This window comes from Macrobrachium rosenbergii, chromosome 56 (assembly GCF_040412425.1).
Source record: "Macrobrachium rosenbergii isolate ZJJX-2024 chromosome 56, ASM4041242v1, whole genome shotgun sequence".
NCBI classification, from domain to species: Eukaryota; Metazoa; Arthropoda; class Malacostraca; order Decapoda; family Palaemonidae; genus Macrobrachium; species Macrobrachium rosenbergii.
This window is the reverse complement of record NC_089796.1, coordinates 39,865,210-39,890,055: the sequence shown is the minus strand read 5'-3', so window position 1 is coordinate 39,890,055 and position 24,846 is coordinate 39,865,210. Positions and strand designations below refer to the sequence as shown.

The following is a 24,846-nucleotide window of genomic DNA, read 5'->3' as shown; positions in this document are numbered from 1 at the left end:
TCAGAGCTTCATCCCTCAAGTTAGGCAATACCTGAACGACTTGGCCATGGAGTTCAAGGTGTTGCTGATTATGGATAATGCTGGTGGCCACCCTCTCAATCTTTCTTACAAGGGAGTCCAGCTTGAGTTCCTCCCTCCCAACACCACCTCTCTCCTCCAGCCTATGGACCAGGGCATGATCCGTGCCTTCAAGGCACTCTATACCGGAAACTCCCTCCAGCACCTTGTAACTGCAGTGGACAGTGACAGTGAATTTACGCTAAAAGAATATTGGCGTAAATTCACGATTGCCACATGTCTGAGCATCATCAGCCGATCACTGAATGACATGAAGAAGGAAACCCTGAACGCATGCTGGAACAAGTTGTGGCCGGAGTGTGTTCATGATTACAGGGGCTTCTCTCCTGAAGAAATTCAACATTCGGCCATTAATAAGGCTGTCCAGTTGGCGAGGATTCTAGGTGGGGAAGGCTTCGAGGACATCACCGAGGATGAAATCGGCACCCTTATTGATGCTCACTCTGACCCCCTGACGGACCAGGATTTGGAAGAGCTGACGAAGTCTGCCAGTGAGGAAGAAGATACGCCAGGTTCAGGGGAGGAGCAGGAGGAAGAGGAGAGCGGCCTGACTTTGGAACGTCTGTCCCACATGAAGAGAATGATTAAGGATATGCAGGAGTATGTTTCAACATGGGATCCTTTTATGGAATGCTTCTTAAAGTTTTCAAACATCCTTGATTCAGCATGGGAGCCCTATAATCAAACCCTCACCACCATGAAAAAGCAGTGACAGCAGCTGCCTATCACCATGTTCATCAAACGGACGAAGAAGGCCCCTCCAAAGCCTCCTAAATTACCCGAAGTAGTGCCTCTCGAATCGCCTGAAGGAGTGCCTCCCCAATCGCCTGAAGTAGTGCCTCTCGAATCGCCTGAAGTCGTGCCTCCCAAATCAACTGAAGAAGTGCCTCCTGAAGCACCTCCTGAAGGTGAAGAGGCACCTCAGATGAGTTGTAACTCCTCTGCTTTGCTGTGCAGTCATATCTTCATCGTCACTTATCGCACTGCACAGCTAATTCATCATCATCTTTAATCAACATTCATCGCTGGTGAGTACCCGTGTGATTTACGTATGTAGTAATCTTAATATATTTGTACAGTAGTATGAAATTTTTTACAATGTGCATAAATTTTTTTAAAATTTTTTGTCTCTTTTTGTGAATTACATATACGTAAATACCAATGTTCCCCCGAAAAGAAAACGGGACGGCAAAAGAAAATGTGTGGCTGAATACGTAGGGGGGGACTGGATTATTTTCACCTTCAGCTGTAAGCCATACAGTACATACGTATAAATGTAAAGATAAAATGTTTAAGATGACTTGGAAATTATATTAATAGTATCATTTCAAAGATTAATACAGTAATATGCTAATAGTTTAATGTATATTTGATGTAGGCTGGTATTTTTAGGCATACAGTACTTTGGTGTTGACCTTTCATGGTAGACAGGTACAAATATACGTAGTATTAAATTTTTTAAAATGTGCATACATTTTTTTTAATTTTTGTCTCTCTTTTTGTGAATTTCATACTGTATACATAAATACCAATGGTTCCCCCTGAAAAGAAAACGGGACGGCTTGTAACTGTATGAAAGAAAATGTGTGGCTGAATACGTAGGGGACTGGATTATTTTCACCTACAGCTGTAAGCCATACAGTGCATCACATATAAATGTAATGATAAAATGTTTAAGATGGCTTGGAAATTATATTAATAGTATTATTTCAAAGATTAATACAGTAATAAGGTAATAGTTTCATGTATATTTGATGTAGGCTGGTATTTTTAGGCATACTTTGGTGTTTGACCCTTCATGGTAGACAGGTATAAGCGTTTTTAGAGGGGCGTTGCAAGCATTTGCGGATTTGACCTATTCGCGGGGGGGGGTTGTGGGACGCATCCCCCGCGAATACGGGGGGTTCACTGTATTCTAATTCTTTAACCTCAACCTTTCTTTTCATTTGTTTGCAACAGCCTCATATACCGTGGCCTTATAATCCTACTTAATTCGCACTGATCGAGGCACTTTATAAAGTTATCACTGTGTAACAAAATCCAAAATAATTACTCTTTTGCAAGTGTTGAAAATTACCGCATGTCCTGTTAGAGTAATTTGTGCCAGTATGTCATCAACAGTAATACCACAGAGTTTCATAAATCCTTTAGAAGCAAAGTTTATAGCAAGGCAGAATGTAGAGTAACGTAAAGCATTTTCTGCTTATTTCTTGCGTATATCGATATTCACACCCGAATGAAGGTGTGTACATCATCTTGCGTGGGGAGCTGTTATAATTAGCAAGAATTCGCCAGCAAATTGCTCCCTTTTTCGTTTCCTGTCTGCCAATCTATCGATAGAGATATCTGTCTATCGATACGTGTGGCTACCTATCTATCAGCCTGAGCTGGACATGGGTTAGCACAGTCAGAATACAAGGGATTAAAACCGATTGTAGGCCACTCCCTTTAAGTAGATAATTCCTTATTCAAGGTAAAAGTGAATCTGTCTGGCTGATTCTTTCCAGGCAACCCTCCCCCCCTGCCCCAGCTGCAGACAACAGCTGAAAATGACTCAACTCCCTATGTGCATGGACATGCCCCCTGCCCATAGGAGAGGGCATAAAAGCGACAAGCAGACAAGGGCTCGCTCTCAGACTCTCACTGTACGGCATGGCTTAAAGACGACGGACCCGCTCACCACCATGCCCCTGGCTCGACGACGCCCTTAACACACCACTTCTCCCTCTAACCACGTGGCCTCTCAAAGTATATTTTACCTTCATGCACTTCGACCGCCACCACGTGTTCCCTTTGCTGCTGGCCGGATCCATAACCCACTCCATTACCTGGCGCTTCGTGAAGTCCCTCACGTGTTGCCCTCGCCATCGGTGCCCCTACATCCTACCACGTGGAAGATCGCCTTCACCCTCATGAATCAGGAGTCATCCATGGGTCGCATTCTTCGCTGGAACCACTTCTCCCTTACGGTAAAGTGCTCTGAAAAGACGTCCATTCAGTCACGCTTTTTCCTCGCAAAATTTACTTAATTTGAGTGCCAGTAATCACCGAATCTCTTGTTAAATTCCACCCGTGCTACTCGAGTGTCGGCAGTGCTAAGCCATTATTAAATCATCAAAGCCCATTGGCACCCTTAGTGCAGCTTCAAATTCATTATCCTTTTGTCTGTTTTCATTACTGGCGTATAATTTGTGTATCTCTCATTTCAGAGGGACCCTATATCATGGAATCTTCTCGGACTGTGTCTGGAATCCCCCAGTTTCATTCATCCCGTAGGAATCCCCTTCAGGATCAATAATTTAATTGCATTTCTCTTTCCCGTACTAATGTTCCTTATGTAAGTATACTCCTGTAAGTTTACCCACGTGTTTACATAACATTTCCCTTCAGTAGTAAGAGCGTTACGCTCATATGAAATTCCCCCTTTTTCCTCTTGTTTTATGTTTCCCTGGACCCACAAAGTCAGAATCACAAAGCTCAAGTATCTGTAGCTGTTGCTACCTGTCTCACAGAAACTATCTCAAAACCAGATTGTCCAGGAAAAACATAAATATATATATATATATATATATATATATATATATATATATATATATATATCTTTCTATCAACCACTCTCCTTTTCTATCTATGTATCTAACCATCTCACATTCTACTAGTAGCCTTTGGCATAGAGAGAGAGACTGTTTGCCCAGCACCCTTCACATCAATATGTCAAAATGACTGACAGTTAGGCCTACATCCTCTCTTGCTTATCGTACCAGAAAAAGATAGGGAATGCCACAGAATTATGCTAAAATCTTACCTAATTTACTATATTTTCCTAGTTATTGAACTGCCAAAAGTTGTAATTATAGCATGGAAAATACAAAAAAAGTAACATCACATTTATCTACAAAACTATACAAAAGAAATAAACATACATGTTACATATGCATAAAAAATCTCTCTTTTAGCTCAGTGAGAGAGAGAGAGAGGAGAGAGAGAGAGAGAGAGAGAGAGAGAGAGAGAGAGAGAGAGAAACAAAAATACAAGTCATACACTAGTAACAAGCATCCTTGCTTCAAGCTGTGTGATTGGCTACTTCCAACCCTTCCAGCCAATAGCATGTTGTCATGAAGAGAGATAGAGAGAGTGAACTAAGTTATGTTTACATCAGTAAAACAATTACAAGTGTCTGGACGTTTTTTTTATAGAGTACATATTACGATGATAATAAATCAATGTTGAGGGATTTTACTTAAACATTATATTGATATTTTGCTGTTTACATCAATATTCATATTTGAAAATTAGTAAATCATTAATTTATCACAAAAATGTACTTAGTCACGAAAATAACAAGAAAATACAGTAATCAGTGAATATTGCTCTATAAAAATCTGCTGAACCGTGAATAAGTGGGGTTTTTGACTATATATATATATATATATATATATATATATATATATATATATATATATATATATATATATATATATATATATGTGTGTGTGTGTGTGTGTGAATTATTATATATATATATATATATATATATATATATATATATATATATATATATATATATATATATATATATATATATATATATATATATAATTATGTGTTTTACTGTAATCTATCAGTGTACTAGGAAGATAACAATGCCCATAAAAACACCATTTACATGTTGCAACCATATATTTGAGTGCCAAAACTTCTATATTCCTGATCACTGATGAAATGTGGACTACTGATAAGTGACAAGAGTATTAATATGGCATGCACAGGTATGGCAATATGATGTTTGTGTTATGTAGATGTCTTAGCCAGGGAAGGAAATTGGCCAGTCCCTTGTGTTTTGAATCTCATTAGCTTCCACCTGCATTGAGTCTGGTGGTCGAGTCCACTGGAATATCTGCTTGAGAATAAGTCTTAAGCTTAACTCACTGCTGAAATCCGATTCCCAATGTCCTCCTGATGGGTTAATATTGTTTGTGTGACTGATAATGGCAGAGTCCATAATCTCCCTTTTGTCGTGCAGCTACTTTTGAAAACCAGCTCGGCCCCACTCCAAATTAGAGTATGGCCAGTATCCCTTATATGTATAGAAGCCTTTGGGTTCTCTGTAGCATGTTGTACTGATCTTCCTGTCTCCCCAGCATAAATTTCATTTGTTATTGCATGGAATCTTATAAGCACCGGTGTCGGCTTGTTTTTTTTACTTAAATACACATTAATGAGTGGAACTCCTGATGGATTTATGATAATGAAAAATAAATGGATTGTTACATTTGAGGTATTAAGTTGCTTTATAGATATTCTCATCGTAAGGAAGCTTCATTTTGTCGTGAATATCTATTTACTTGTTATTTGTTAGAGCTTTGCAGTATATCTTGTTCACTTTGTTGATAGCAGGCTTGTTAAAGCAAGCTGGATAGAGCATTTGCATTAAGATGTTTGTCGAATGCAGTCAAGAGGTTAATATTAATCTCAGGGCCTGGTTTTAGAGTGAATGAACACAGATTTAATACTGACAAATAAAAAACAATTAGGATCAACAAAGATGTGTGTCTTAAGTATTTTGTTAATTGTCTTGGAGCAAAATAATAAAAATTCGCTCCCAAATAGGTGCAAAAAGCGTTGATAATGTTACTGAAAAAGCAGGATATTTTAAAGACGTCAGACATCTCTTCGTTTTTGCACCAATCACGTCATGCATTTCATTTCTTAATATGTCAAGACTCTCATGTAAATATTCATGTGTAGAATTTTCTGGCCTTTCTGCCGATATGTATTTCATCATTGTACATTTATTATGTCTCTCAAAATTGCCATTTGTTTGTTGGTCAAAAAACACAAATTGCTCAGAGTGCGGGTTACGGCAATCAGAGGTCAGGCACCATGTTTTCGTCTGCACTCTGCCATGTATACCTGTGCCCAGTTAATAAATAATTTAATAACCAGTTGGCCTTTCTTGTCCTTACACCTGGTGACCCAAGGAGTGACGGTAAACACAGCGGTTTTGGCTTCACCATTAACGGACTCACTACGGCCGCTTTACCTTCAGAGAGCCTTTAACGGAACCACACTGTGACAAAAGTCTAGGCCTCTGAAAGCTCCTTCCTCGGAGAACACCCACACCACCAGCGGACTAATTGTGGCATACCCCTTCAGGTACATTCTGGCATGCTCAAACGGTTTGGCCCTGCCATTTATGATTCACGTCAACTGTACTCAGAAGTCATTAACGGAACCAACGGCATATGGTTTTGACTTCTGACGAGCCCCAAACACCATTAATTGACTAAATACAGTGCATACTTTGTGTTTTGGTGTGAGGAAGAATGTCAGGCACTGAGGTAGAAAGTCATTCCAAGGACACACAGACCCTCTGCATCCCTCTCTCGCCTTCAAAGGCAGCAATAAGCCAGGCAATAAAACTCCCTCCATTCTTGTGACAAAACACCGCATCCTGGTTTCTGCAGGCAGATGTCCATTTCCGGGTGGCAAAAATTACAGACGAGGAGACCAAGGCGGATGTAACCATGACAGCGCTACCGGAGGAGGTCTTCAACAAAATCACCCCATGGTTGGATTCACAGCTGGGCAAAGTCAAGTACAGAGACCTGTGAGACAAGCTCGTCAAAACATACTCCATGCCCGACCCAGGGCCTGGGGAATGCATCACCCAGGGATGCCTGGAACAAACTCCAAGGTCTCCTGATGCTGCCGGGGGTCGACACACGGTTGGAGGAAGGAGATCAGCTTGTCACGGGAAATATTCCTGCGGCGCCTTCCACAGGAGGTGAGGGGGCAAATCATGGATGCAGACAGCCTTTCAATGGACAAATTGGTGAACGTCGCACACAAATTCCACGAGGCCACCAAGGCCTCCAAACACGCCGCAACACCTGCAGCCTGTAACCTGGCAACAGAAGAAGACGAGGCAGAGGATACGAACATGGTGTACAGGAGGAAGGCGCCACCACAGCAGCAGAGGACGTGGACAAATCCAGCCTGGTGTTACCTCCATTGGAGGTTCGGAAGCGCTGCCAGAAATTGCAGAGCCCCCTGTTCTTTCACAAAAAACGAGAAACGGGGCCACAAGTAACAGCAGTGGCCACAAACCTTGAAGACTCCCGGCCAGTGGGATTCTTCATCACGATGCCACATTGAAACGACAGATGCTGGTAGACACTGGGGCTATGCAATCAGTGTTTCCGCCATTGAGAGAGGACTGCGACCGCACATCCAGTGCCGGAACTTTGACCCGCAGAATACCCATCCTGGCCGCAAATATGATTGGCCCTTCATCATCTCGGACATCAAGTTCCCTCTACTGGGCGCCAATTTCCTCACACACCACAGACTTCTGGTAGATGTCGGCCGAAAATGCCTGCTGGATACCGGAACCTGCTGCTCCCAACTGCTCTCCACCGGGCTGGGGATGCCCGCTGTCTGCTCCATCATTTCAAACAAGTACAGCACCCTCCTCCACAAATTTCCAGACGTCTTCAAGCCAGAGCTGCATCAATTGCCAGAGCCCAGGCCAAACACGGTATTCATCACTATATCACCACAACAGGCCCGCCAACACACGCCAAATTCCGGTGCTTGGCAGTAAGGCACCGAGCCTGTGGGCGTCCCCCCTCCACATAGTGAAGAAACCTGACGGCTCCTGGAGGCCCGGTGGGGACTATCATCGGCTGAACCTAGTAACGACACCGGACCACTATCCCTAGCCAAACATGCAGGACCTAACAGGCGCCCTGCACAGGGCCAAAGTGTTTACAAAAATGGATTTGCTCAAGTCTTATTTTCAGGTACCAGTGCACCCCAACAACGTTCCAAAGACAGCCATCATCACACCATTTGGAACGTATACCTTCTCCTATTCCACCTTCAGCCTCGGGAATGCCGGGGCCACATTCCAACACCTTATGGACACCATCTTGGGGGACCTACCTTTCTGCATTTGCTACTTAGACGACATCCTGATCTTCTCCAGGTCCCCGGAGGAACACCTGTGCCATGTCTGGGCCGTGCTGAAGCTCCTGCAGGAGAACGGGTTTGGTCGTCAGGTTCGACAAGTGTACCTTCGAAGCAGAAAAAGTAGACTTCCTGGGCCATGAGATCTCCCCGGCAGGTGTCCACCCCATGGCCTCCAAGGTGGATGCAGTAAAGAAGTTCCCAATGCCAAAAACCATCAAGTCCCTACAGGAGTTCCTCAGCATGGTCAACTACTACCGTCGCTTCATACCAGATGTCGTCTGCATCATGTATCCCCTGACTGCAGTCCTGAAGGGGAAGCCGAAAGCACTGGCATGGGCAGCTCCACAACAACAGGCATTTGAGCAGACGAAGGCAGCCCTCACCAGAGCCACCACATTAGCACATTATGACCCCACTGCCTTACCTCAGACTTACCACCAATGCCAGCAACATCGCCTGGGGTGGTGCTGGAGCAGGTGTAAGACGGCTCCCCACTCCTGCTGGCCTTCTTCAGTCTCAAGTTAACACCACCGGAGACCCACTACAGCGCATTCGACAGGGAGCTGATGGCAATCTACCAAGCCATGCGGCACTTCAAGTACCTCTTGGATGGCACCCCTTTTACCATATTCACAGACCACAAGCCTTTAGTACATGCGTTCACGAAGGTGGGAGGTGCATGGCCTGCGAGGCAGCAGCGGCACTTGGCCACTATCTCCGAGTTCGGCTGCACCATTAGCTACATCCCCGGCAGGAAGAACCCAGTAGCTGACACCCTATCAAGGGTCGAGATAAATTCCATCCACTTCGGCATAGACTACGAGGACCTGGCGAAGGAACAGGCCGCAGACCCGGAAACAGCAGCCTACCACACAGCACTCACCGCACTGAAATGGGAAGACGTGCCGATAGGAGGATCCAGTTCAACACTTCTCTGCGACACCAGCACAGGCTGCCCACGGCCCCTGATCCCAGCTTCCAGGAGAAAGCAGACGTTCGATGTCATCCAAGGCCTGTCCCATCCATCAGGCCAAACAACGGCATGCCTGATGACAGAGATGTTCGTGTGGCACAGTACCAGGAAGGACATTCAGCAGTGGGCGAAGAACTGCATACCATGCCAAACAAGTAAAGTCAGCCGGCACACAGAACCAGATATCGGAGAATTCCCTCAACCATGTCGGCACTTCGGTCACATCCATATAGATGTCGTAGTCCTCTCCCGCAATCAGGGGGCGACAGATACCTCCTGACGGCCATAGACCATTCCACACGGTGGCCGGAAGCATCAACGAGCGCCTGTGCAGAGGCCCTCCTGTCGAATTGGATCAGCCATTTCAGTGTGCCTGACAGTATAACTATAGACAGGGGCCCGGCATTCTTGTCAGAGCTCTGGGTCGCCCTGGCATGCCTGATGGGGACAACTCTCCATAGGACGACGGCATATAACCCTGCAGCCAACAGCATGGTGGAAAGGGCCCACCGTTCGTTGAATGCAGCTCTGATGGCACACTGTATCGACGACAATTGGAAGGCCCATCTCCCCTGGGTCCTGCTGGGTCTCTGCTCCCCACCGAAGGCAGACGGCGACGTACCTCCTGCAGAGAAAACCTACAGAGAAACACTAGCCGTTCCGGGAGAGTTCTTCCCCACGGCGCCGGACAATGCAGATACCTCCCTTCCAAGGCTGAGGGAAGTGGCACAGAAGTTCGCACCCTGCTGAAAGTCTTTCACAGACAGGACCCACATCTACAGCCCTGGGGGCCTGGATACCTGCACCCACGTCTTCATCATGATCGACGCCCACCGCCCACCCTTGACCAGACTGTACAGGGGCCCATACCATGTCATCAGCAGATCATCCAAGTCCTACCTCATCAACATCCATGGGCAGGCCCCCCCAGAATTCCTCCACAAAACGTGGCTGCAGATGATCCTGTCGCCGTCCCAAAACGGGGTTGAGGACGTCCCAAGGGCCGCACTAAGGAAGTCATCCGCTCAGCTAAGCCTCCAGGCGATTCAGCAGTCGAAGCTGCCCCATGTCCACTCCCAAAGCGATTCCATGATTGATTTTTTCAGATATCTTCCAGTCATTACTTTTGTAATTATTGTCTTGGAGGGGGGAGTACTTGTAAAGACAGACATCTCTTCGTTTTCGCATCAATCACGTCATGCATTGTATTTCTTAATATGTCAAGACTCTCATGTAAATATTCATGTGTAGAATTTTTTGGCCTTTCTGTCGATATGTATTTCATCATTGCACATTTATTATGTCTCTCAAAACTTGTTTGTCTGTCAACAAACGCAAATTGCTCAGAGTGCGGGACACGGCGATCGGAAGGGAGGGTACCACGTTCCGCCCGCACTCTGCCATGTACACCTGTGCTCAGGTAATAAATAATTTAATACCCAGTTGACCTTTCTTGTCCTCGCAATATCATCTTCATAAAAACTGATAAAGATGGGAAGTTAGTACTTTTAGATAAAGAGACATACATTAATAACGTTCAAGAACTATTAAATGATGAGGAGACATATTAAAAATTTAAAAAATTAAGAAAAGATCCCCTAACAAATATTGTTGCCCAGGTTAATGGTATCCATAGCAAGGAAACCAGTATCATTCAGAGGTCTTGCTCCCTAATGAATTAGTCCTCGCTTGGCAGCAGAACCAGCAGATGGATGATAATCATTAGGTAAGCAGCGTTTTATTTTTGGTGGAATTTTATGGTTTTCTTGGGGGGTTATTTATTTTGTCCTCACACCTTTCCCACCTCCTTAGTTCAATACGGGAATCAGCTATCATAATAGAGAGGTAAGATTCATTTCAAAAATAGAAATTTTTATAATAAAATATATTTTTTTAAATACTTACCTCTCTATTATGTATCACACCCCCACTCATGTGGACAAGAAAGAACTGAATGGAAAACTGTAGATGCTCAAATCACCTGAAATGATGGATGAACAGACGGTTCTAACTAAACGATCCTATTATTATTTTTTTTGTTTACTTTTCACACACTATCGTCCTCCCGCCTGATACAACTATCATAATAGAGAGGCAAGGATTTAAAAAATAAATTTTATCATAAAAATTCCTATTTTGCCATCTGGCATTATGGACATTGTGGTAATAGATTGCGTTACACATCAAGGGAATTCTCAAAGCTAAAAAGAAAATAGTGTTTCAAACATGTAAAATTCTCCCCTTTCCATCATCAGTAAAATGGCAAAGCAGAAAATTCAGTGATTATTATGAAACAGCTTTTCAAAAAAGCAAAGGAAGATGATTATAACACTACTCGTATATTGGAGAAGTACTCGAACAGAAGGATTCTTCTCATCCCCTGTGCAGTGCTTCTTCAGACATCAAACTTGATCACCAACCACAGGAAAGTTACTTCAACCTAAGTTAGAAGATGGACTGCCAGAAATTCAGGCCAAGAAACTTCAGAAACAGGCACAGTATAGCAATAAAGGAAGTAAAGACCTAAAGTGGCTGAACCCAGAAGTTGTAAGAGTGCAGCCAGGCCCAGGAGAAAAGTAGTGGAGAAAAGGAAAAACAATTAAAGAGGTGTCATTATGGAATTACAGAGTATTGGTTGGTAGAAAAGGGGTATACAAGAATCCACAAATATCCTCGAAGCACAAGCGAGATCAGCAACCTGAACGAAGACCATACAGAAGGTGGCACACTCTCAGATGAAGATGGTGAGCCTGAGGCAGATATGAAATAAGCATCTAAAAGTGATTTCTCAGGAAGCAGTGGTACTGAACCACAAAGAACCCTAGCAGAAAATCATGTCAGTAGTCCAGATCCACACAAAAAATCTAGGTAGCCTGCAATTAAAAAGCCTACATATCTTCATGCTTATGTATTATAAATTGAAGAGCCAACTAAGGTATATAGGCTTCATTGTACCGTGCAGGGCCCATTTAGATAGCACTAAAATTTTATTTGCAAGATTTGATAGGAGGGAGATGTAACAGCATAGAATATTGTTGAGGATTTAAACCCGTATCAGATGTCTAATGCTACACCTGATGATTTATTATCTTATAAACACCAGAACTTTTCATGTCATCTTTGTCAAGGCAGGAGGTTTTGTTGTTTGACAACACATTCATCATGCTGCTGCCTGTGGCTTAGCTTATTAATGTTGGCTTGAAGATCTTGTCATACTAAATGGCCAGTGTACAAATAAAGTTGCAAGTCTGGAGGACTTCTGGTTCGATATAGAACCCTAACAGCAACCATATATTTTAAATACCAAAACTTCTGTATTCCCGAATGCTGGTGAAATGTGGACAAGAGTATTTATATGGCATATACAGGTGTGGCAATACAGCATTCGTGGTATGTAGAATTCGGTTGATCAGGAATGGAAAGGGGGTCATTCCCTTGTGTTTTGGTCCTCATTAGCGCCCACCTGGGTCGAGTCTGGTGGGCGTATCTGCTGGAATACCTGCTTGAGAACAGGTCTTAAGACTGACTAGTTGGTAAAATCTGATATCCAATGTCTTGATAGGTTCTTATCGTTGGTTCGACTGATGGTGGATTGTAGAATCTTCCATTTTGTATGAGCAGCTACTTTTGAAATGCAGCTCTAGCCAACTCCAGTTTATGGTATGGCCAGTATCCAACGTGTACGAAAATCTCCGAGCTCCCTAAAGCATATACTCGTACTACTGATCTTTTGCGCTAGTTAATCTTTGTGAGATGTAAAGTTCATTACAGTTATTTCATGGAAGGTTAATAAGCACCAGCTTTTGCTGTTTTTACTTACATATACATAATAAATGGATTGTTAGGCTTGATGTGTTCAGTTGCTTTTTTGATGTTCTCAAAGTAAGGAAACTTTATTTTGTGGTTAAAATCTATTTAAAATGCTCAATCTAGATGTGGAATCCTTTACTAAATTCCGATCGCCGAAGTGCTGCAAGGGTTCTTTGTGGTTCAGTACCACTGCTTCCTGAGAAATCACTTTTAGATGCTTATTTCATATCTGCCTCAGGCTCACCATCTTCATCTGAGAGTGTGCCACCTTCTGTATGGTCTTCGTTCAGGTTGCTGATCTCGCTTGTGCTTCGAGGATATTTGTGGATTCTTGTATACCCTTTTCTACCAACCAATACTCTGTAATTCCATAATGACACCTCTTTAATTGTTTTTCCTTTTCTCCACTACTTTTCTCCTGGGCCTGGCTGCACTCTTACAACTTCTGGGTTCAGCCACTTTAGGTTTTGCTTCCTTTATTGCTATACTGTGCCTGTTTCTGAAGTTTCTTGGCCTGAATTTCTGGCAGTCCATCTTCTAACTTAGGTTGAAGTAACTTTCCTGTGGTTGGTGATCAAGTTTGATGTCTGAAGAAGCGCTGCACAGGGGATGAGAAGAATCCTTCTGTTGAGTACTTCTCCAATATAAGTAGTGTTATAATCATCTTCCTTTGCTTTTTGAAAAGCTGTTTCATAATAATCACTGAATTTTCTGCTTTGCCGTTTTACTGATGATGGAAAGGGGAGAATTTTACATGTTTGAAACACTATTTTCTTTTTAGCTTTGAGAATTCCCTTGATGTGTAACGCAATCTATTACCACAATGTCCATAATGCCAGATGGCAAAATAGGAATTTTTATGATAAAATTTATTTTTTAAATCCTTGCCTCTCTATTATGATAGTTGTATCAGGCGGGAGGACGATAGTGTGTGAAAAGTAAACAAAAAAAAATAATAATAGGATCGTTTAGTTAGAACCGTCTGTTCACCCATCATTTCAGGTGATTTGAGCATCTACAGTTTTCCATTCAGTTCTTTCTTGTCCACATGAGTTGGGGGGTGATACATAATAGAGAGGTAAGTATTTAAAAAAATATATTTTATTATAAAAATTTCTATTTTTGAAATGAATCTTACCTCTCTATTATGATAGCTGATTCCCGTATTGAACTAAGGAGGTGGGAAAGGTGTGAGGACAAAATAAATAACCCCCCAAGAAAACCATAAAATTCCACCAAAAATAAAACGCTGCTTACCTAATGATTATCATCCATCTGCTGGTTCTGCTGCCAAGCGAGGACTAATTCATTAGGGAGCAAGACCTCTGAATGATACTGGTTTCCTTGCTATGGATACCACTCTTACTCTGATGCAAGTGGGACACAAGGCCTTGTGCCTAGGCCAGCCGAGCAACGACAGTAAAAGAATGAAGGCCCTTACCTAATACAACATAGGTACCTTCATACTCCCCAAAACTCGACAATTTCCTAACTAAATACAACAGGTTAGAGTAATACTACCTTAACTGCTCAGGATATGAGTTCCCCTGCCGTACTGAGGGGTGAAAGTGCTCAGCACAATTCACATTAAATTTCCACATCTCTCACATAACGTTAGGGAAATATGTAGTTACACCTCCACTGCACTGCACTGACACTCCAGAAAAAGATTCTTAAGGAAATTGAAAGTGGTCACTACCGCTCACACATCATGAAATCTTACTTTAAGCAGTGTTAAAAAAGTAGAGTCTAGATTTCAGTGCCTCTCTGACCAAAGCCTTGAACAGACAAGACATGGCATTCTTTGACAAGGGTAAGCCAGGTTGTTGACATTTCGCCTGATTTCCCTAGTCCTTTGCAAATATATAGAGAGCTCTCTGACTGGACATAAGTAAGTTTCCTTCCCATCTAGTATCAAAGAGGACAGACTGGGGATCACAAAAGAGCGAGGCAGGGGACGTGACTTACAGTCATTCTTGGCCCTGAAAAGAGGTAGAAAAGAAAGGACTGCTCCTTGGATAGTAAAGACTACATGGAATGAGAAAGCCTGAAGTTCACTGACTCTTTGCCTAGGACAAGGCTAACAAAAACAGAATCTTCACTGTCAGATTCTTAATGGGGGCTCTGTTCAACTCAAGGGCTCAGACAGAGGCGTATTCAAATACTTATGCAACCCAAAATTTGAAATATGGTCTAATAATTTCAGGAACATTTTTACAATGGGAGTGGGCCAACCACTAAGTATCATCTCTTTCAAGTCTGCATCTTTCACAGTTTGCTGTCTGTCATCTACTCTCTCATCTGTCATAGCAATATTTTCACACATGAATGCTACTAATGTCCTCAAACATGGTTATTACACATGAGTTATCTGCTTGTGAAACAGTATATGGCCAACAGCCCTACTCACAGTACCAGCAATAAGCATCCTATTTCCTGGTTTGTACTGAACACTAAGGCTAAACTTCTACAACTGCAGCAACATACACTGTAACCTTCTGGGACATTTCAGTAAAAGTTTCTTGAAAATACTTCTAACGGTTTGCGGCCAGTCCCGATATTTATCACTTTACTGTATATGTACTGGTTGAGAAGCAAAGCTGCATAAATTCTGGCCAACGTTTCTTTTCTATGTGAGCATATCTTTGCTCTGTATCCATTAGTGTATTAGATGCATATGCTACTGGCTGACCATGTTGCACCAAAACTGCACCTAACCCTGACACTGAAGCATCACATGGTAAGGTTACATCAGCACCACTATCAAAATACTTCAGAATTAGTGCTGCTGCAATCAATTTCTGTATCTTGTTAAATGCTTCATCATGGCATGAATTCCACTGCCACACCACATTTTTTCTTTCCAGAGTTCTTAAGGGCTGGGTTAAATCTGATAACCTTGGAAGGAATTTGGAAAGGTAATTGACCGTTCCTAAAAATCTCTGAGGAGATTTCATATCCATGGGTACTCTTAAATTGCTTATTGTTTCCACTTTTCTTGGATCTGTGTATACACTTTCATTAGTTAGCAAGCGTCCGATGTAAGTGACTTCTGTCACAACAGCTTTATTCTATCTTGGTTCAGTACAATACCCTCCTTTTGGCACCTCTGTAGTAATGCTTCCAAGTTTCTGTCAGGTTCCAACACTGTTTCTTCATCTGTTAAGCCTTCTCCATATACCTAGATATCTGCGATAACCACTATTCCTTTGAGGTTTTGTAAAGCTTCGTGCATCCTTCTGTGATATTCCTCTGGGGCGGAAGAAACATCAAACGGCATATGTTTCCATCAGTATCTGCCAAATGGGGTATTAAGAGTAGTCAAATAGCTAGATTCCACATCCAGACTCACTTGACAAAACTCATTCTTAGCATCTAAAAAAAAGAAAGTCTTTGCTGTACTGCGATGGGGTAAAATATGTTCAATAACTGAAAGCAGGTAATGTGGTCACTTGATATCTTTATTCAAATCATTAGGGTCTATACAAATTCTCAAATCATTTGATTTTGGTTCAGTGACCATTACCATGCTAGAAACCTGATCATTAGGTTCAGTTACTTTCTCTGATATAGTACCTTCCATACTCTCTAACTGTACTTTCAATTTCTTCTGCAAACCGAAAGGTGAATGTACTACTGGTGTAACTGTCTTGTCCACACTAATCTTATATGGGGCTCCTAACTCCCCAAAGCCCTCAAACAGATCAGAAAATTAATTCAGTATTTTATCTTTACTGATTACTAAGTTACCTTGGGAATGAATAATGCATTGATCTCCCTACGATTAACATGTAAAACATCACTAATTTCTTGCTTAGCTTGGAGATTTTCATTTACAAGGATTTTTTAGAAAACCCAACCTTTGCTCAGAAAAAAAAGTTTGTTATGGATGGAAAGCTTTCTCTACCCACCTATTTGATCCTGAATTGTTTTTCATTCCAAATACATGTTAGAGTTCCAGGACCAACACTCCTTATTTTATTATTGTTATAAACTTTCAATTCTACTGCATCATTACTATGATCAACACAAACATTTTTTTCTTTCATAAGACATTGAAATATTTCCTACCCATTCTGTTACATTACTTATTTGGTGTAATTCACTATCACTAGCACTACTACAGTTATTACTATCCTCAACAGTTTAACTTTCTCAGACCTGGATTATTGAAATTCTTGCACTGTGTAGCAGAGTAATTCCTTTGCCCACACTTATTACATATCCTGCCATATCATGGACACCTTCCTGAGCTGTGTTCTCTACCACAAAATCTGCAATCTTGAATTCCTGTGCGAGTATTAAACCTGCTGTTGTGTGATAGTGTTGTCCTTTTCATTTGCTTGACCAAATTGATTTCCTCTTCACTCTCTGTATTCATCTGTTTCTTTTGCTGAAATCTCTTCTCATAATTCCTGACAATATTTACAGCTCTCTCAAAAGTCATTGGCTTTGTGTCCATCTGAACATGGTCCAATAATTTCTCTCTAGCGTTATCATCATCCACATCCAAAATAAACTGATCTCTGATCATCTCTTCACCATTATCATATTGGCATGATTTAGCAAAAATTCTCAAGTGTGATAAACTGATCACATGTTTCGTCTGATTCTTTCAAGAAACATTTACCTTTCCATAATAACATTTGACCTGAGGTTGCAATTGCCTTCAAATTTCTCTAAAACTTTCCTTATCTTATAATTCTCTGCATTTTCATCCCAGGTTTGAGTACAATATTCCTCAACCCCTGCCTCTCCCATTACATGCAAAAATATTGCTACTCTTTGCCTATCATTTTCTTCAGTATAATCCTGTGGCTATCTCCTAATTCTCAAATGCCTCTTTAAACTTCTTCCACTTGATACCTAAATTCATGCCACCACTAAGGTCTAGAGCAATAGGTAGGGCTAAGTGCAAAGACATCTTAATGACAGTCTACAACATTATCTCAAAGACAGAAACTTATTTCCTTATCAAAATGCTTAAAGAAACTGTACGGTGAAAAGAGAGTAAAATCAGTTATGGCTGCAGACTGCAGTCTTCCATTGCTAAAGAACAGTGAAATACCTTAGGCTGCTAGACTACCCTAGGCTGTGCCTGTCTCCTGTTCGTTGTCAATACTCCTGACACCATATTAGGATTCTATATCAAACCAGAAGCCCTGCAAACTTGCAGCTTTGTTTGTACACTGATCAATTGGTATGAAAGGATCTTTGAGCCAAGATTAATAAGCTGAGTCACAGGCGGCATGATGAGTGTATTAACAGTGTTGTCACATTTCCACAAGACTGACTTCCACGCTCGCCTAGATTTTATATTCATTCAACAATTGATAAAATCTAACATATATAATAAAAATATATGCTTTCCTTTACTGTCTACAGATCATTTGCCATTAAACAAATGTTACCAGGAAAACCTAAATGTTTACCATTACATGGGTCTCTTGACATGCTACAGCATTAACTGATAGTGAGACTATAACACAGATGTAAACATTAAATGCATTTACAACATCATTTTGCAAAGAACTTCCCTTATCAAGTTAATCACAATCACTTTTTACATTTATTAAAACAATTCCAAATATATTTAAATTACCTTCATTAGACAGAAACCTAAGTTGGCCCGTAAACAACCATTCTTTGATGGTTCTTTATTCAGTCATTGTTATATGAACATATACATAAATATGCATAAGACTGAGAATATAGGTCAGTGAATCATATGCTATAATAAAATAATATATTTGACCACAATAAACCCCCAAAAAAAGTGTGGAAATTGTTTCAATACTTGGTGTGGCAGACCAAAAAATAGAAGATGCCACTTCTGCACCAGATCATCTTGTACATGAAAATTTCCACACCGAAGGCCACAGTTCTACGTTTCGGCAACACTGTGTGTGCACTACCAAACAACAAAACCTCCCGCTTCGACATGGTTGACATGAAAAATTCTTGTGTTTATAAAATAATGAATCATCAGATGTGGGGCATTAGATATCTTATATGTGATTAAATCATAAACAATATTCTATACTGTTACAGTTGCAACATGTTTTATGGACCTTTTTATCTTCATTTATGTATGTATGTATGTATGTATGTATATATATATATATATATATATATATATATATATATATATATATATATATATATATATATATATATATATATATATATATATATATCAATGTGCAGGGTTAACCCTGGGCTTATCATAACGTTTGCATAGGGCTGCCCCTATGCAAACGAAGTGCAAATGGCTACCCACATAGCATAGTTCTCTCATTTTGTCCTCCTTGCATCCTTCCCCCTCTGCTGTACCAAGTTGCAGCGAGAGAGCCACTACAAAGATTGGAAGCTCTACCTGATGCAGCAGCCACATTGAACCTTGGGGTGCTCCTGTCTCGGCGTTACCAGGGCGCACCCAGATTCAACCTCAGACAGATATTGGCCTTACTAGTGAGCAGACGTATACTTCCCAGTTTGCACATTTCACTGGACTGCCAACCCTTGCTCCATGTGTTGTGTCCCAATTCAGGATAACTGGATAGCGCCTTTGGATGCCTACAAGAGATGATTTTATCATGAGTGACCAAAGAAACCCTCAGCTCACCCCTTCATTCATCGTCTGGACCCTATCCATGTGCAACATAATAGAATGGTAGACTTCGAGAGAGGATAGGTTCTATTTTCTTAAATATTACTTAGGGTGTTAGATATTTCCTTTCCACCCCATCAGAGTATTTAACCCATCAGAGGTAAATAGGCATTATACTGATTTTACTGAGCAGTCCTATGTAGAATTTTATATTCTCAGACTAATTGCTTAGCCTACCCCGCCTTGTGTTGTTAACCTATCAATTTTAAGTACAGGCATCCCTTTTGCTGGGCTCCTACATCCTATACATACATTATACTTTTGCAATTTGCCAAAATCATAAACTGCCTTGTACTTCTTAAACTAATTGCACTTACGTGCTACTCAATTCTTGTGTCCTTACACACCTATTTGTACTTACTGTACCTCAATTTTGCACCTATGTGCCTCTTTTACTTTGTGTTACTAACACAGTACACCCTTGTGGTGCCTATTGCTGCACTGAATGTGCCTTTGATTAATTTCACTCTGTTCTAATTGAACCACCTCTGCTCCTGTTACCACTATGTCCGTGGACAGGTTAAGCAAATTCACATAATTATACCTTTGCATTTGTAGGTTTTGACCCATGCTTCGTGTTGGAGGAACACACCCTTGCATTGTGGGTTTTGAGCCGTGCCTTGAGTCCAAATAATCATAAATTTACCTTTGCATTTGTAGGTTTTGATCCTATAATCACACCCTTGCAGTCATAGGCTTTGACTCATGCAGTGTGTTACAATACTTATACCTTGGCATCTGTAGGTTTTGACCCATGCATTGTGTTCCAAATACTCACACTTCTGCATTGTAGGCTATGACCCGTGCATTGTGTTAATCCTCAAATTTTATTAGTGCATTTATCTTAGCTTATGTAGCTGTGCTTCATGCACACCACAGCTAGCTTAGCTTATGTGGCTGTGCTTCATGTACACCACAGCTAGCTTAGTTCATTTAATTATATTTTTATGTACTTAGCCTCTGCCATTTGCACTTTATGTGTACCATAGCTAATGTCTAGTACACATACCTGTGTCGCTCCACTTCATGTGTAGGCGAGCCGCACATTTTATACCATCTGCACCCATATGCCAATCCCATGAAGTGCCACATACTTAATTCCTCAAAACCATTTTGCTAAGTGTAGCCTAGACAGGTTCACTTCCTTATTTTGAATACGCTCTGCCTAGTTCAGAGTGCCATTTTCATTCCATGCAATTGTTGGCATGGCTACTCATTATTCATTTACATGTGCCTTTCATGCACAGCCTAAAGGCACTGCCTTTCAATACAGTGCCACTTTAACACTGCTACCTCTTCCACAACAAGTCATCTAGAGTAGATGCAATATCTAAACTCTAGCAACTCAGCCAAAATGGCCACCTATGAGGAGGCAATCACTTTCTACACACGGACAGAACAGAGGGCAGGCTACACTGGAGTGCTGTTGCAAGTCCGTGTAAAAGCGGGGATGGAAGAGTGGTTTGACAAATGCCTCTGGCACCCATCTGAAGGGGAAGCCATTCTGCTAGGACCTCCAGTTGAGGGGCATATCACTGTGGCACCTCCCAGAGGTTATGATGGAGGTCGATGGGTCCTCGCCTGCCATGACCCCCACAACACAATATCCCTCATACTAAAAGCCCAGGTACTGGCTCAGGTCCGCATCCACCCTAATAAGATGATAATTTATGAAACTGTAGATGGGCACAGGACAAAAACCCCAGCTGTCCGTTTGAGGGTGACCACACCCCAACACTATAGAATTAATACCTTTGGGGTAGTGGATATCCTTCCTGAAGACTACAAGCTACTCATAGAACAGGCCCTTAAGTCTTGCCTCTTTCCTGAGTCGACCTGGGTCCTCCTCCAGACCCAGTGCCACTGCCTGCTCCTGTCCCAAACCCACAGCCCAAGGGCTGGGCTCCTTCCAAGAGATAGATGTGGAAGTTCTGCACCTTGTGTAGCGTGCGCGGGCATTCCAAGAATTCCCACCAATGTCCCACTAGGTCTGTTACATCACCCAAATCTGTAAATGATTGTTTCTGTGACTCCCTACAGACCAACTTGGAGGAGGCCAAACCTGGGTTGCCATCCCGAAAGACTACTCCCCAGACGCATTTTGGCAGTAAATCCCCTGGCCAATATAGAGGCCAAAGTTTCTATAATTACATGCACTACCCGAGGGTGCCCAAGTCAGAAAGGATGAAGGAATGACCTTCGAGTGGGTGAATGGCACCACAAGGACTATTCCCACAGTCCTCCTGTGGGTGAAAATGCCCCCAGTAACACAACAGTGCTATCTAGGGGTGGTGGAGAACATTCAGCAGTTACCACATCATCCTTGGCCATGACGACCTGGAGGGTTACCTGCCATGGACGGGACCACCTCCACTGTCGGATTAACTAGATTGTAGCTGGATTGATATGCTCTGGCCTGGCAAAAAGCCAGAGCCAACACCCGCACCGCCTTCATCTCTAACAAACGAGCTAGTGCCTAGCCTAGGATCTACGCCTGTGTCTAACTCAGATTCAGCCCAGCCTTCCAATCCAGCGCCAGATAAAATAGATTTCAGCTGGATCAGTATGTTCTGGCCAGATGAAGAGCCAGTGCCAAGACCTGGGCCTACCACAGAGCCAGAGCCTGAACTCTTTTCCAATCTCCCTTCAGGAGATACAATTCCCTCTCAGCCTCCATCAGGATTGGATGATTCTTCCTGCCCTGCCGCTGAGACATTGCCAGTGCTAATTGAACACACTGATCAGGGCAGTACTCCGTCCGTCACGGGCATTGAGCCGTTCCCTACCTCAACTCCTGTGTCTGAGCCTGCCTTAATGCCAGTGCTAGAGCACGCCCTCAGTCTCATTTCAGATCTTACAACATGAGAGCCTCTTGCACCCATAATGAACTCTTCCTCTTCTTCCAAGTCCCCAGAATATAAGACTCTGGTGAACGATGGACTAATACCTAAGCTGATCACAGAGGTCCCAGAACTGAGATGGCAGGTGGCAGAGATTGTTGGCACCTTGCTCTGGCTGTTGCAGCAGCCAGAGTGGATGGCACTACTTTAGATCCCATTGTTGGCATTACCGCTGTCAAGGTTGTCACAGAGCAGCCAAGGCAGTGGCTAGCATAGTGCCAGCTCCATCTGGTAGCATAGTCTCCAATGCTACTCCCTGCTTAGACTCCAAAGGTACTCCTGAGCCTTCCCGGGAATTAACCCCACTGGTTTCCTCTGAGCTATCCAAGCTGCCTAAGGGTGATTTAGAAGAGTCAGAGCCACCAGTAGATCCAGGAATTATTCCTACAGTTGATTCTGAGGAAAAAATAACAGAAATGAAGCACACCTTGAAGAAACGTCTTTGGCTCCAATCTGCAACTACAATTCCAGCACTTCCCAGGAGAAGTAACTGGAAGGCTACCCGCATCGAGGGGCTAAACCTCCAGTGCTACTGCTGAAAGATCAAGCACCTGAAACTCGAATAATGACAGAGGTGCTCTCCCTGCCCTGGTGCCTTGGCACAGTGCCATGTATATATTACACACAGCCTTAGGATCCCATTTCTTGTATTTATCAGAGCCACTGAGCTCTCATGGCACTCATCTTGTATAGCTGTAACAGTGCCTTAGCTTAATAGAGCAATCCTAGCCATTGATCCAGAAAGGATGTTCAGCACACCCATGTTGCAGTATTTTATTTGCTTACTTGTGACATATTCAATTGAGATACCCAGTTGTATCATATTTAACCTTATTTTTATTATTATTACTAGAGTTTGGGATGCAGCTCAACATACCCACTTGTATTTAGCCTGTTCCTTTATCGTAGGGATGCATCAGTCACTTTGATAGTGCTGCGTTAGCTAAGTTCTGTGGGGCATTCCCTTAGTAATAGATTTATTCTATTCAATCAACCCCACAGACAGTACATTCCTTAAACAAACGTAGGCACATTATTGTTAGCGTTAAGTATGGGCATTTTTATATGAATTTTGTACTGTACTATCTATTACGTGTTTTATGCTGCATTTAATTAGTAGCCTAGTATTTAATGTATACTTGTAGTGCTGCGCTAGCTTGCATCTGTCTGAAATTCAATTAGTTCAATTCTGTGACCTCAGTGTCGAGTTACCTTAATATTCAGTTTTAACCTTTATCCCACAGACAGTACTTCATTTACATAAGTGCAAGCACATGCTCTTGGCATTAGTAGTGCCATGTTATTCTATGTATGAGAGTATGTTTTGATGGCCAGCCAACCAAAACCACTTTTTAATTATTTTAGAGTAATTTGCATTTGCTCAGGTTAATCCTGTTCTTACAGACCTTTTGTCCTGTTAAGGACGAAATGTCTACTAATATGGGGGGTTATTTTATGTGCAGGGTTAACCCTCACTCATAAAATGGCCACCCCCAAGGCAAACGATGTGCAAATGGCTGCCCACATAGCATAATTCTCTCATTTTGTCCTTCCTGTATCCTCCCCCCTTTGCCGTCAACATTTTGTGCCGTTCCAGGTAGCCATGAGAGCCTCTACAAAGACTGGAAGCCCTACCTGATGCAGCAGCCATATTGAACCTTGAAGTGCTCCTGCCTCAGCATCACCCGGGCACGCCCAGATTCGACCTCAGACAGTTACTGGCCTTACTAACAAACGGACGTATACTTCCCAATTCACACATTTCACAGGACTGCCAACCCTTGACCCATGTTTTGTGTCCCAATTCAGGATAACTGGATAGCACCTTTGGATGCCTACGAGAGATGCTTTTATTATGAGTGACCAAAAGAACTCTCAGCTCGCCCTTTCATTCGTCGTCAGGACCTATCCACATGCAACGAGGGATTTCATCTTTTACGGCACCACTGAATCTTTATAATCTCAGCTTATTTATTATTATTCACATGTGCCCTTAGTATTAATTTGTAAACCATTGTTACTAATTGAGTAAATGTAATTAATTGTTCACTGAGCATAATTACACCTTGCAGCAATTTGACTAAAAAGAGTGCCGAAGGTTAGTAATCATCTTCTTTCCATTTTCTCAGTTTATTTTGTTTTACTGTCAGCCATTTCATAGCATTCCGTTGCCAAGGCCAAGGCTGGTGAGTAACAATATATATGTGAGAATTAGTTTGTTACCTGAAGAAAAAAAAAAACACAGACCAAAATTTGAAATTATACAATTTATATAAGTTAACACAATGTACAGAGAATGTGTGAGACAAATATAACCACCTATCAAGGGTTTTCCTCCTTTATAAATGTGATAAAATAAGGAAAAACAAAAATGTACTGAACTCAATGATAACAGCTACTGGTACTTCTCAAAAACAAATGTACAACATAATTACACTGCA

The 24,846-nt window shown here is 42.0% G+C and overlaps 1 protein-coding gene across 1 annotated transcript in view; it reads right to left on the bottom strand.

The window, feature by feature from the left end:
• Positions 1-24,846, bottom strand: part of LOC136836355 (uncharacterized) — a 450,152-nt gene that overhangs the window by 377,526 nt on the left and 47,780 nt on the right. The window lies entirely within an intron of this gene.